The sequence below is a fragment of the Aulonocara stuartgranti genome (genome assembly GCF_965226115.1).
Source record: "Aulonocara stuartgranti genome assembly, chromosome: 22".
In the NCBI taxonomy this organism is placed as follows: domain Eukaryota; kingdom Metazoa; phylum Chordata; class Actinopteri; order Cichliformes; family Cichlidae; genus Aulonocara; species Aulonocara stuartgranti.
This window is the reverse complement of record NC_138957.1, coordinates 19,420,743-19,432,190: the sequence shown is the minus strand read 5'-3', so window position 1 is coordinate 19,432,190 and position 11,448 is coordinate 19,420,743. Positions and strand designations below refer to the sequence as shown.

Below are 11,448 nucleotides of genomic sequence, written 5' to 3'. Positions count from 1 at the left end.
TGCCTGAATTTCTTTCTCAGAAGGGCTATTTCCTTCGTGCAAATACACATACACACACACACACACACACACACACACACACATACACACACACACACACACACACACATGCAATCCATCCCTGCCTCTTCTCTTGACACTATACAGAGTGGAAATTGGACGATCTGTTGGCATCATCAGCGGTACTTGTCTCTTTCTCTCACTTGGTCTCCAGGCTGAGCACTGAGCAGGTACAATTTTGGATGAAACTTGAATGATAACAGCTAAAACTTATTCCAGTAAGAAACTGCTGTAGTGCCACTTCACTGAGCCTTTTTTATCATACTGTGTCCTTGCCTCAAACCAGCTGTGGCACAGTACCTTCTCTATTATAGAGCAGGTAGGATTCAGATTTCTAAACAAAGGACATTTGCTGGTCTTGACCTCATTTTGTTTGAGTTAAGGGCAATGCTGCTACTCTTTCTCACTTAAAGCATAAAATGAAATATGTGTTTGTGTTTCAAAGCAATTTTTATGTTTCTTTTTATTTTCATTCAGAGAAATGTTATTTGTGCACTGCAGCGTAGTCTAGTCTGTTCTTTTCAGTCGGGGCTAAAAAGTAAGGGATGTTTGCTTATGGAACAGGGCGGCCTCAGGGCAGGTTATCACAGTCCTGACTTGCAGCACGGCTGGTGGGCGTCAAAATGGTACCAGCAGGCTGAGCTGATGAAAACCAGACAGTCTGGAGCTGAAAAGTACAGCGCTAGTGGAATGAAGGGATGGAGAGAAAAGATATACAATGCAGTGCATCACAGAAAGGAGTGTTGGAATAGATAAGACCAATGGGTTTGGTAAAAGGAAATATGAGAAGCTGTGTGATAAGCATGTGGTGACTCGGAGTGAGGTAGACGAGTTGAATGGTGTTGGGAAGCAAGGCACAGTAGATCTAACAGGAAAAGAGTGTATATTTCACGGATTACCTCTGAGCTTTTAAAACGTCATAACAATTTACACACAAATTAAACAGAAAGAGTCATCAAACTTTTTTTATTTCTTACTTATTTGAACTCCAAATGAAGAAAAGCAGCTTGAGCGTTACGAAAAAAAAATAATTTTCCTGTTTCCCTCATCACAATCAAGTATCAGCAAGAAGAGCGAAACATGCAGCTATGCTTAATTGTCCAATTTGTTGCTGCAGTATGCTGCTATTTGTGCAAACACTCTTAGCTAATGACTGGCTATGTTTACATCTCGATTCATTTGAGTAAAGCAATGTTTTCTGGGGAAAAAAATAAATCTTGCGATTAGACTTTGGAGCCACAGCATCCTTCTCTACTAGTTTCAGTGAATAGATTTCATGCACAATGAGCTGTAATGTTTATAAAGTTTAGAAAATTCTGACAGGTAAATTAAATACAGCAGAACTCCTCCCTAAGAAGTCTTTCAGCAGTGTATGCAAATATGAACAAAAATGCACATGGTTATCGCTGGTCCTGAAACAAGGGTGTGCTTCATCTGTGAGCAAAGGGGGAAGCAGCTGCAGTGTGATAAAATGCAGGTGTATTTAGGTGGCTGCTGGCTATCAGGCAGAGAGGTGGTGCAGACACACAGCACTGACAGGAAGGCAGGGACGACAAAGTGCTGTTGATAAGGAATGGAGACAGAGGATCATATGAGGGATGTCTGGATTCAAGCCTGCTTGACTCTGTAAATACACACATGCAGATATTCTGTATATACACATGGAGGTGTTTCCATCACTTCAAAGGATGTTGAACTGATTTACATTCATATCCTGGAGACCAAATACTTACCTAAATCTAACTTTAAACCAACCATGAACTTAGACTGCACTACAAAATTCAATTATTTCTTCTCTGTGGGCTTGCTTTTTGTGTAAAACACTCATGAAAATATATTTTGTCCCCACAACATAACATTGGTTTTTTTAAATGCATGTCTTCTTTTCTTACAGACACAGTGCATTCAGAAAGCTCCACTTGTTCCACAATTTGTCAGCCAGTTACAGCCTTAATCCAAAATGTGTTTAATCCTTTTTTCACCTTGGAATTCTCCACATAATTCCTTATAATAACAAAATGAAAAAAGTTTGCTTGAAATTCTTTTACATTTATTATAATATATATATGCCTATAGGCCTATATATATATATATATATATATATATATATATATATATATATATATATATATATATATATATATATATATATATATATATATATATATATATATATATATATATATATCACATACATAAATCTTCACAGCCTTTGTTGAATACTTGGTTGAAGCAGCTTTTGCAGCTTTTGAGTTTGACACTACACACAACCTTTGCCCCAGTCCAGAGCACAATGCAGCAGGTTATCATCAAGGATGTCTCTGTACAGAGATACATTCATCTTTTCCTAAATCCTGACTGGTCTCCCAGTTCCTGCTACTGAAAAACATTCCCACAGCCTGATGCCATCACCACCATGCTTTACTGTAGGAACGACACTGTCCAGGTGCATTCCTTCAGAAATGACGCTTGGCATTTAGGCGGATGTCTTCAGTCATTGTTTCATTAGAGTATTTACTTTCTTAAGGTCTAAGAGTCCGTCAGATGCCTTTTGGCAAACTCCATGTTTGACTTTAACTTTGACTTTGACTGAGGAGTGTTTTCCATCTGGCCACTCTACCATACAGGCCTGATTGGCAGAGAGCTGCAGAACATTTTGTCCTTCTGAAAGGTTCAGGTTCTTGGTCACCTCTCTTAGTAAAGCCCTTATGAATGATGAAGCCCACTGTTCTCACACCTTGGCACCTTCAATGCTGCAGAAATTTTTCTATACCTTTCCCCAACTCGGTGTGTTGACTATCCTTTCTTGGAATACTACAAACAATTCCTTGGACTTCATGGCTTGGTTTGTACTCTGATATGCACTGTCAGCTATGAAAACCTTTATAAACAGGTGTGTGCCTTTCTAAATCATGCCCAATCAACCAAGTTTACCACAGGTGGACTCCAATCCAGTTGTAGAAACATCTGACAGATGATCAGCGAAAGTAGGATGCACCTGAGCTCAATTTTGAGTGCCTTGAATTTGAATTTGTGGACTTATGTACATCCTACATATTTTTGCTTTTTTATTAAATAAATTTGCAAGAATTTCAAGCAAACTTTTTCCACTCTGTCATTATGGAGTGTGTAGAATTTTTAGGTGAAAACTCTATTTAATCTATTTTAGAATAAGGCTGTAACATGGAACAAGTGAAGCACTGTGAATACTTTCCGGATGCACTGTAAATGGTCATCCACACAAAAAAGGGCATGCTAAAAAACCATAGTGGCAACATACCAAAGTCTTCAGTCTGGGTGTTTTAGGTCTTTACCAGATGAATTATGTCTTGTAATGTGACACAAAATGAACTAATAACTCAGGTGTCTTTCTACTTAATACATAATATGGTATGTCCATCAGAGTGTGAAAGCAGTACAAGAAAATAAAAGTAACCTGAGAGTGGAGGTACTACCAGGAAAAATGGTTTTCAGTGGGTGGTCAGACTGTCATGGCTAGAATGTAAAATCAAATATACTGGAAGTAGCAGAGCTTTTGTGTCTGTACATATAGCATCTAAATACTGTTTATTCTTTAACTCTCAGATTAGGTGTGTGCAACAGTCAGTATTACCCTCATAGCGTCTTTGGTGGGGAACTCAAGCTTTCAGCTGCAGTTTGTTACAAATCACAGAGAGATGTGTGATGTCGAGTTTAACTTGAAATCCACATAACCGCAGCAGAATATGAGTTTGTTTAAACTGTTAATAATATTTGCAAACATATTACATATTAATGTTTTTCTGTTATATTTACATTTACGGTTTTCACTGTGAAGTACAATTACAATTAACAAAATTACTTTTGTTAAATCAGGAAGCTCCCACAGAAAAAAGCACCCATGAACGTGTGAGCAGTTATCTATAATAAATACATTGAATTTCCTGGCTGAAAAGCAATGGTTTCCTTATTCAGTGCATAACAGTGGCACTGAATACGACTGGCAGGAAATATTTTTCCCACTTACTTTCACAAACCACTAAAGTGCATATCACATATTTTTTTCTTTTTTTTCTTCTTTCTTCTCTTTTCTTTTTTTTTTTACATTTTGTATCACTTGCCAGGCCATAATGCAAACTGATGCAACAGATGGCTGTTAAATGAGTTTCCTACATTAATGAAGCATCCTATTGTTAAAGTTGTGTACATACACAGAATTTCTCTGATGTGCAGCAAACACACCCACATGAGCTTTCATTCCTTTACTACTTATTCTGGCTATACATGGGGAGCATTCCAGTCGTATCGTGGCCCATGTGAGCTGTGAAGCAGCCCAGCTCGCCTGCTCTCCATCACGTCTCTGTCACAAGTGCAGTCGGCAGCTCCTAGCTCCTAATTTGCTGCCTGGAGTTGGCGAGTTGAGGTCTGGCTAGTGTTAAACCACTGAATGATAAGATCCAGGTCGTCTCCTCTTTAAGTCCTTGTTTTTCCATATGAACCAATGCTCCCATGTTTGAAACATGGGGATGACTGTTTGCAGACATATAAAGACATCTATTTACATACACATTAAGCAGGGAAAATGTGTCTGAGCAAGCATACATGCACATACAAACACCAACACAGGAGCACACACTCTCTTCATTGCCCCAATGCTTCCTCAAAGCAAAACAGAAGACGTTTGACTTGTCTGGAGCTTAACGCCTGCTGTTGCCTCATTTGACAATTCCTCGTTGTGCAACAGATGATCTATATATTGTGACAGAGAACACACTTGGATTGGCTCACGGCTGTGGGTTGCTAGGGGTTGCCTAGATCAGACAGACGGTTCTCCAAAAAAGATCAAGTTGGTTTGCATTGTAACTACTTTTCAGCCAACCTGTGACAGCAATGCAGCATCCAAGGCCATATCTGCATCTCTAGATTTACGTGTTCTGCTCTAGCGTTGCATTAAAATCTTTTCAGCGTGGACCTTTCACAGTTCCGCTGTGTTTTGATTTGTGTAAATTAAATTCAATTTGATCAGACAAATCAAAGATTCATCTTAAAGTCTGAAGATTTGCACATCCCCTAAGACTGTTGCAACCTTTCTGGCCTCTGCTGAGATACTGTAACCTCATACAATCATTTTAAATTGCACTAACATATTGATTTACAACTCACAAGGGAAAAAAGCTCAGGCTAAAGCCAATCAGCTGTGTATTTGCTAATCAGAACCCAGAGGGGGGGGAAAAATCATGTTAGAAAAGTGAGATGGAGATGTGGAGAAAGTTGCCTGCGGCAGCACCGCCACTCGCTCACCATCTACTGACTGCATAATGCTAGGCTATAGATCTGTTTTTGCTGGCTCTGACTGACAGCTTACCAACGTTGTCAGCAACCTTGCAGGAGCTCACCACTCCTACATCTTTCACAGACCTATCAATGACCTTCAATTTCACACGCCAGACAAAAGTATCAACTGAAAACTTCCTTTTATCAGGTGTCAGTCTCAGAGTGTTTCCCCTTGGAAAAGGATAATGCAGAAAGCATAACAGGTCAGGCTAGTCACTCGCTCCCATGACTCATTCTCTGCAGAGAGGACCATCTTTCAACCCTTGTGATGTTTCTGATGAAGTAGTCAAATCCTGTTAAGTGTGGGATCTTGCCTAGCTTGGCCGAGTCTCCCTGACCTCGAGAATTCATGACTGCCACATGTAAAACTTTTTCGTATACCCCAAATCCACACAGAGCCATCATTTGTGCCATATTCTCTTCACACTGCAACATAGAAGAGAAAAAATATTACACATATAGTGTTTTGCTCTTGATTTTGTTTTGGATTTTGAATGATGAAGAAACATCTGCATAAAAATAAATCTTAGTTAAAAGGATTAAAGTCTATCTTACCCCTGAATGAGAAGTCCAGGTCCTCAGAGGAGTTTCTTCGCTCTCCGATGGACATCAAAGCAGATGAATGAAGGTCATCATTGTGCACCTAGAAAATATAGAGCTCAGAAAGTCTGTCTCAAAATGCATACAGATAACTCCATCACTGTCCACCTGCATGTCGTTTTGCCCACATACTTTGTTGAATCATATCTGTCACTCCCGGTCCTTTTCCTCATCAGTGTTCAAATCCACCTATTGTGCTTTTTAGAAACCGGATATCGCTTTCACTCTCTTTGTCTGCCCTCTACCTGACTTTTCTCCCATCTTCTTCTTCTGTCCTCTCCTCTCTTCCCAATCCAAATATGTCCGTCCTCCTCAATAAGTGTCCAGAGGTCTCCAATGAGGGAACACTCCCACTGTCTGTTTCATCTCCAAGCATGTCTCAGCTTGCTTGAAATCACATGAATGGCCTTAAAATTGCTCCAAAATAAAGGCAGCTACAAAAGTACAGATTGTAGTAATATCAACGATTCAAACAGGGCTCACACATCCAAGGCTGCCAGAGAATTTATTTTAGTAATGAGATGGAGAGATGCCCTGCACATATCACAGCTTGGGCTTTGATTTATGCCGCTGAATGAGGTGATGCTGTAATTTGTGCACGAGGGGAAAACACACACAGCCATTTAGTGATGGGATCCAGCACTGTTCAGTGGCACTCTCCCAGCCCATCTGGCTTCATTTACAATCCAGTTGGAGTCACACACGAACATTATACTTGGCTGTCTTCGTTTTTATTGGTCAGCCTTGATTTATGACCATCAAAGTCCAACATAATTGGCTGACACTACATGTCTTTTATAAGTCATGTTCAAGGGGCAAAGCATTGGCGGCAAAAAAAAAAAAAATGCTGGAAAATGAGTGAAAACAGAAGGAATGCATGACGTGATGCCTTGAGAAGGAGCAGCAGAGTCTCTGCAGCCGAGGTTCCACTTGTGTATTTTTATAACAGGCGCCTCCTTGCCCAGCTATGTATGGCTGTGCCAAGCACTTGTGTACACAGCAATGGCCAAGTCATGTAACTTGTAGACGAAAAACATCTTTGTAGGATAGGTTCAGTAAGTAGGGAAAACACAGAATATATGTACAGGAAATATGAACACTGGGAAAAAACATATTACCTAATGTCTAATTTATTGGTTTAACAGAAATTTGAAATCACCTTCTTGTTTATGTAAGGCGACATAAGTTATGACACCCCAGATAATATTAATATTATAGATAGATAGAGATTGATTGATTGGTAAATGGCCTGTATTTGTATACTGCTTCACTTAGTCCCTAAGGACCCCAAAGTACTTTACACTACATTCAGTCATCCATCCATTCACACACTGGTGATGGTAAGCTACATTGTAGCCACAGCCACCCTGGGGCGCACTGACAGAGGCGAGGCTGCCGGACACTGGCGCCACCGGGCCTTCTGACCACCACCAGTAGGCAACGGGTGAAGTGTCTTGCCCAAGGACACAACGACCGAGACTGTCGGAGCCAGTGCTCGAACCGGCAACCTTCTAATTACAAGACGAACTGCCAACTCTTGAGCCACGATCGCCCCATTGTTTATGTAAGGCAACATAAGTTATGACACCCCAGATAATATTAATATGATAGATAGATAGATAGATAGATAGATAGATAGATAGATAGATAGATAGATAGATAGATAGATAGATAGATAGATAGATAGATAGATAGATAGATAGATAGATAGATAGATAGATAGATAGATAGATAGATAGATAGATAGATAGATAGATAGATAGATAGATAGATAGATTGACTTCAAACTGTGAAGAAATGCCCCAAATGGGTTATTTGCTAGGCAATATGATGACATCAAACCATGTGATATATTAACTGTTTAGCTGTGTTTCACCTATGATCCCGTAGTACTGATGGCAAATGCTCAAAACTGAAAGACAGCGCTCCAGCTACATCACTTCTGAGGAAATTAACATAATTGTACAGTATAACATACCTACTACCACTGAAAATACAAAGTGTTTACCACTGCATGCAGCATCTGTATATCTGTGTTACTAATCTTAGGTCTCTAAACTAAAAACAAAATAATACTTGGTCTATTAATATGTGGATGTTCAGGATTTTGCTCCACATTTTTACTTTCAGTTTTAGTCTTACTTGTTTACTTCATCGTTGTTGAGACATGACTGTGCATGGATACTACAATGCAGTCCACAGTTAAAACCAAATCATCTACAACACAACGCAAAGGTTCTTACAGAGACCCACAAGGATTCATCACAGAGACTGATTGCTTGTAGCATAAATCAGCTGTGAAGTGAAGCTACATTAATTGACGGTTATATTGAGTGTGACCAATGCCCGTCACATTCGAAAGAATTAAAGGTGGCTTTCAGAGTGCATGTTTTACTTGTGATTGCAGTTTTATGGGATGGCACATTCTTCTGGTAAACTCACCGAGGGAGGAAGTGAGATTTTGTGTTTCTGAACTTGTTTTTCAAAGTCTTTCTGTTTTTCTAGTGACATGATGCAAAGTCAAGACTATCCACATGGGTGTTCCTTCTGCAAATCATAACTAAATAGAAAGCTGAATTATGTCTCTTTCAGGAATAGCAGAAGAGATTAAATGACAGAAGGAAAAAAAATATACAAAAAAAAGTAATAAGACAGCAGAATGAGAGTTCAGCCAAGCAGAGATTTTTTTTCCTTCTTTTGCCTCCGTCTTTTTTTAGTTTTTGGAAGGCAGCCTAAAAATGTGCCTGTCGCAGATGTTTGGACAGAAGGTGTTTGCATGCTGTTCGTTTATACGCTGCCATACGGGACACAGTATGACCACCACAATAACCAGTAAGTAACACTCTCCATGTGCACAATTCCTCGCCAACTTCTACCTTCTGTTTTTGGAGGAATCACATACCCCCATGGATTGAGATGTACCTTGAAGCTCCTGACTTGCCCCATAACCACAGTTAATGATGCTGCACCCAGTAAATGATTTTTTGTGTTAGCTTGGCTTCGGGAAGGAAAACAAACTGTTTCATTGAGATTTCACTGAATCGCTTCTTGTGAATATGAGCACAGGTGTAAACTTCAGTGCGAGCACAGATTGCTGTAGATCGGGGCTTGTCAGAACTCCCACTCATGTAAACTTCTTCTTCATGACGTGGTAGCTTTGCTCAGCTATGCTCTACTGCAGAAAGCTACCCGGGCCATCTGTCATTCTGCCCGTGAAGGTGAACAGACTGTGTTCCTGAACCAGTTCCAAGTTTCTCATGCTACCACTCCCACTACATATTGCAGGGGTACAGTATCACTGTCACCAGCTTTGTGCTGCATATTCATCAGTTTCAGCACTTTGTCAAAGTTCTAGCGTCAACATCGCTGATGTTGACTTCCTCTCAAAAAGACACCCCAAAATACAATCCTGTTATAAAAGGAAGAAAACTGAAGGATCCCGATATGCTTTGTGAAAATGTGTTGATTAATGGTGCAGACAAGTATCAGAAATTTGCAATGTGGGGAAACTACTTAATGAGAGTAGCAGCGTGTAAAGTGACAACTGTGCGTACAAATCAGCTCGTATGTGTCCAGCTATCAGAACCATTTGTCTTGTGTTTGTTTAAATCATCTCCGCCATCACATGCGAGGAGAAAAAGAAAACTTCACTCATTAATGCAGCTCACTGGTACGATGGAGATGAGGCAGACTGATGCAGCTCCAACCATATGCTGTTCATTTTTTATCCTTGAGCCACAGCTTCCTGCTTTTTTTTTTCTTTTAGCAGAGAGGGGAAGAGAGCTGGTTTAGTCATAAATATGTTATTAAATCTATACAGTCGCCAACAAATTCTGCATGTGGGTCCCACAATTCCCTGGACACATAGCCTCATTTTGAGGCTGAGAAAACACACAAGTCTGCTAGCAAACATTTAAAAAGTAATTTTTCTTTGCTTGCCACCAGTTATTTGCTCTTACTGCTCTGCCCGACCGCTTTCAACGAGCTGAAACGTTAGCGATTTGCACAGCTCTCAAGTCTTACCCTGGCATTACTGAGTTGTGGATTCCTGGCTCAGTTGTTACTCTAACAGTTAGAAATAAGAAGACGTGAGATGGTTAAAGCAGCTGCTTCTGCTAGCACAAAAGTTCAGAGTCCTGCTCCATTGCACGTGTCCTCCTTCATCTATTCATCGTACATTGTACAAACATAGAGAGTGGATACAAGCTACAGTAACAAACAGCTGGCTGGAGTTTCATATTCGCAGAAAAACCCAAGATCATAGCACAGAACACCTCATCTTACTATCTAAAAATTGCATTGAAATATTATTGTTCTTTTTTTTAATTTTTTTAAATGTTCCTTTAACTTGTTGGATTTCAGTAATGGGAGATTAAATTTCCTGGGAGTCTTTGGACATTTGCCAAGGGATACAAATTTGCTGTACAGTACACGGCACAATATGCACTACTTCCTAAAAATAAAAAATCCACTGTATAATTCATATTACCAATTTTTTATATCATCTACAAATACTGTTAGGACATATCCCCATTGAATGAAAAGGGAAATTAAAGAAGAGGGGACAACTTTTTTCACTCGTCTTAATCAGATGGGTAATTTTTCTCATTTGTTGGTTGGCTTTCAAAGCACTCAAGGCCAAGTTGCAACATAAAATTTGGAACAACATTAAAAGAGATTTAAAACCCAGGAATAACATGAATATTAGCTGGTTGAAACAAATGCGTTTTGATTTGTGTCAAAGAGCCTATTTGATGAAGGTGAAGTGGTAATAAGTTCTAAAGACGAGGCTCTGGCCTCCGCGGTGTTACGTGTGAAGAGAGGGGCTGTCAGGAGAGAGCAGCTGAAGCTGAGCAGGGAACGTGGGGGGGGTTTGTTAGAACGAAGGAGGTCTGAAAGATAGATATGGGGGTACCAAATCATTGAGGGCTTTGAATGTGAGAGTAAAATCTTGATTTAGCTTTAAGGTGACTTTACTGGATGATTTAATATCACTGCAGTTTTTCTTTCTTCGCAGTCTTACTGAGCTCAGCATAGAGAAAAACCTACTATATGTAACTGAATAAACTCTGCCCTTGAACAACCACTGTGTCAGGATAGCATAATACCGCAGGTCTCTGAATATGCATGGCTCTGTTTTTGGAAGGAGCAAATAGGAGAGACAGTTACTAACATCCTTTGTCGAAGGAGCGAAAACCTCTCACAAAAACTTGTTTTCTGAATTGAATGAAAGACTTTGACTAGAAGAGTTAGCAAGTCAACATTAGCTAAGAGGTGATTTTTCAGCCTTTTAAGCAATGGAGAAAAGAGTTCATTTCAATATGCATCTATTTTATTAAGTATTCTGGGATTAAGCACAAAAGCAGCATAAAGTAACATTTAGGTTTGAGCTCTGTGAATAATAACAGATGTATATGACCGCTGGGCTATTTTTTGTCAACAACACCAGTGTCATCATTTACCCGCTTTTCCATA

The 11,448-nt window shown here is 39.7% G+C and overlaps 1 long non-coding RNA gene across 1 annotated transcript; it reads right to left on the bottom strand.

The window, feature by feature from the left end:
* Positions 1 to 5,200: 5,200 nt before the first annotated feature.
* LOC309698037 lies at positions 5,201 to 6,288 on the bottom strand. The gene is made up of 3 exons (XR_014273986.1): positions 6,106 to 6,288; positions 5,929 to 6,016; positions 5,201 to 5,799 (listed from the first exon to the last, which is right to left on the bottom strand). It is a non-coding gene; the product is annotated as an uncharacterized lncRNA (long non-coding RNA).
* Between the last annotated feature and the right edge of the window lie 5,160 nt (positions 6,289 to 11,448).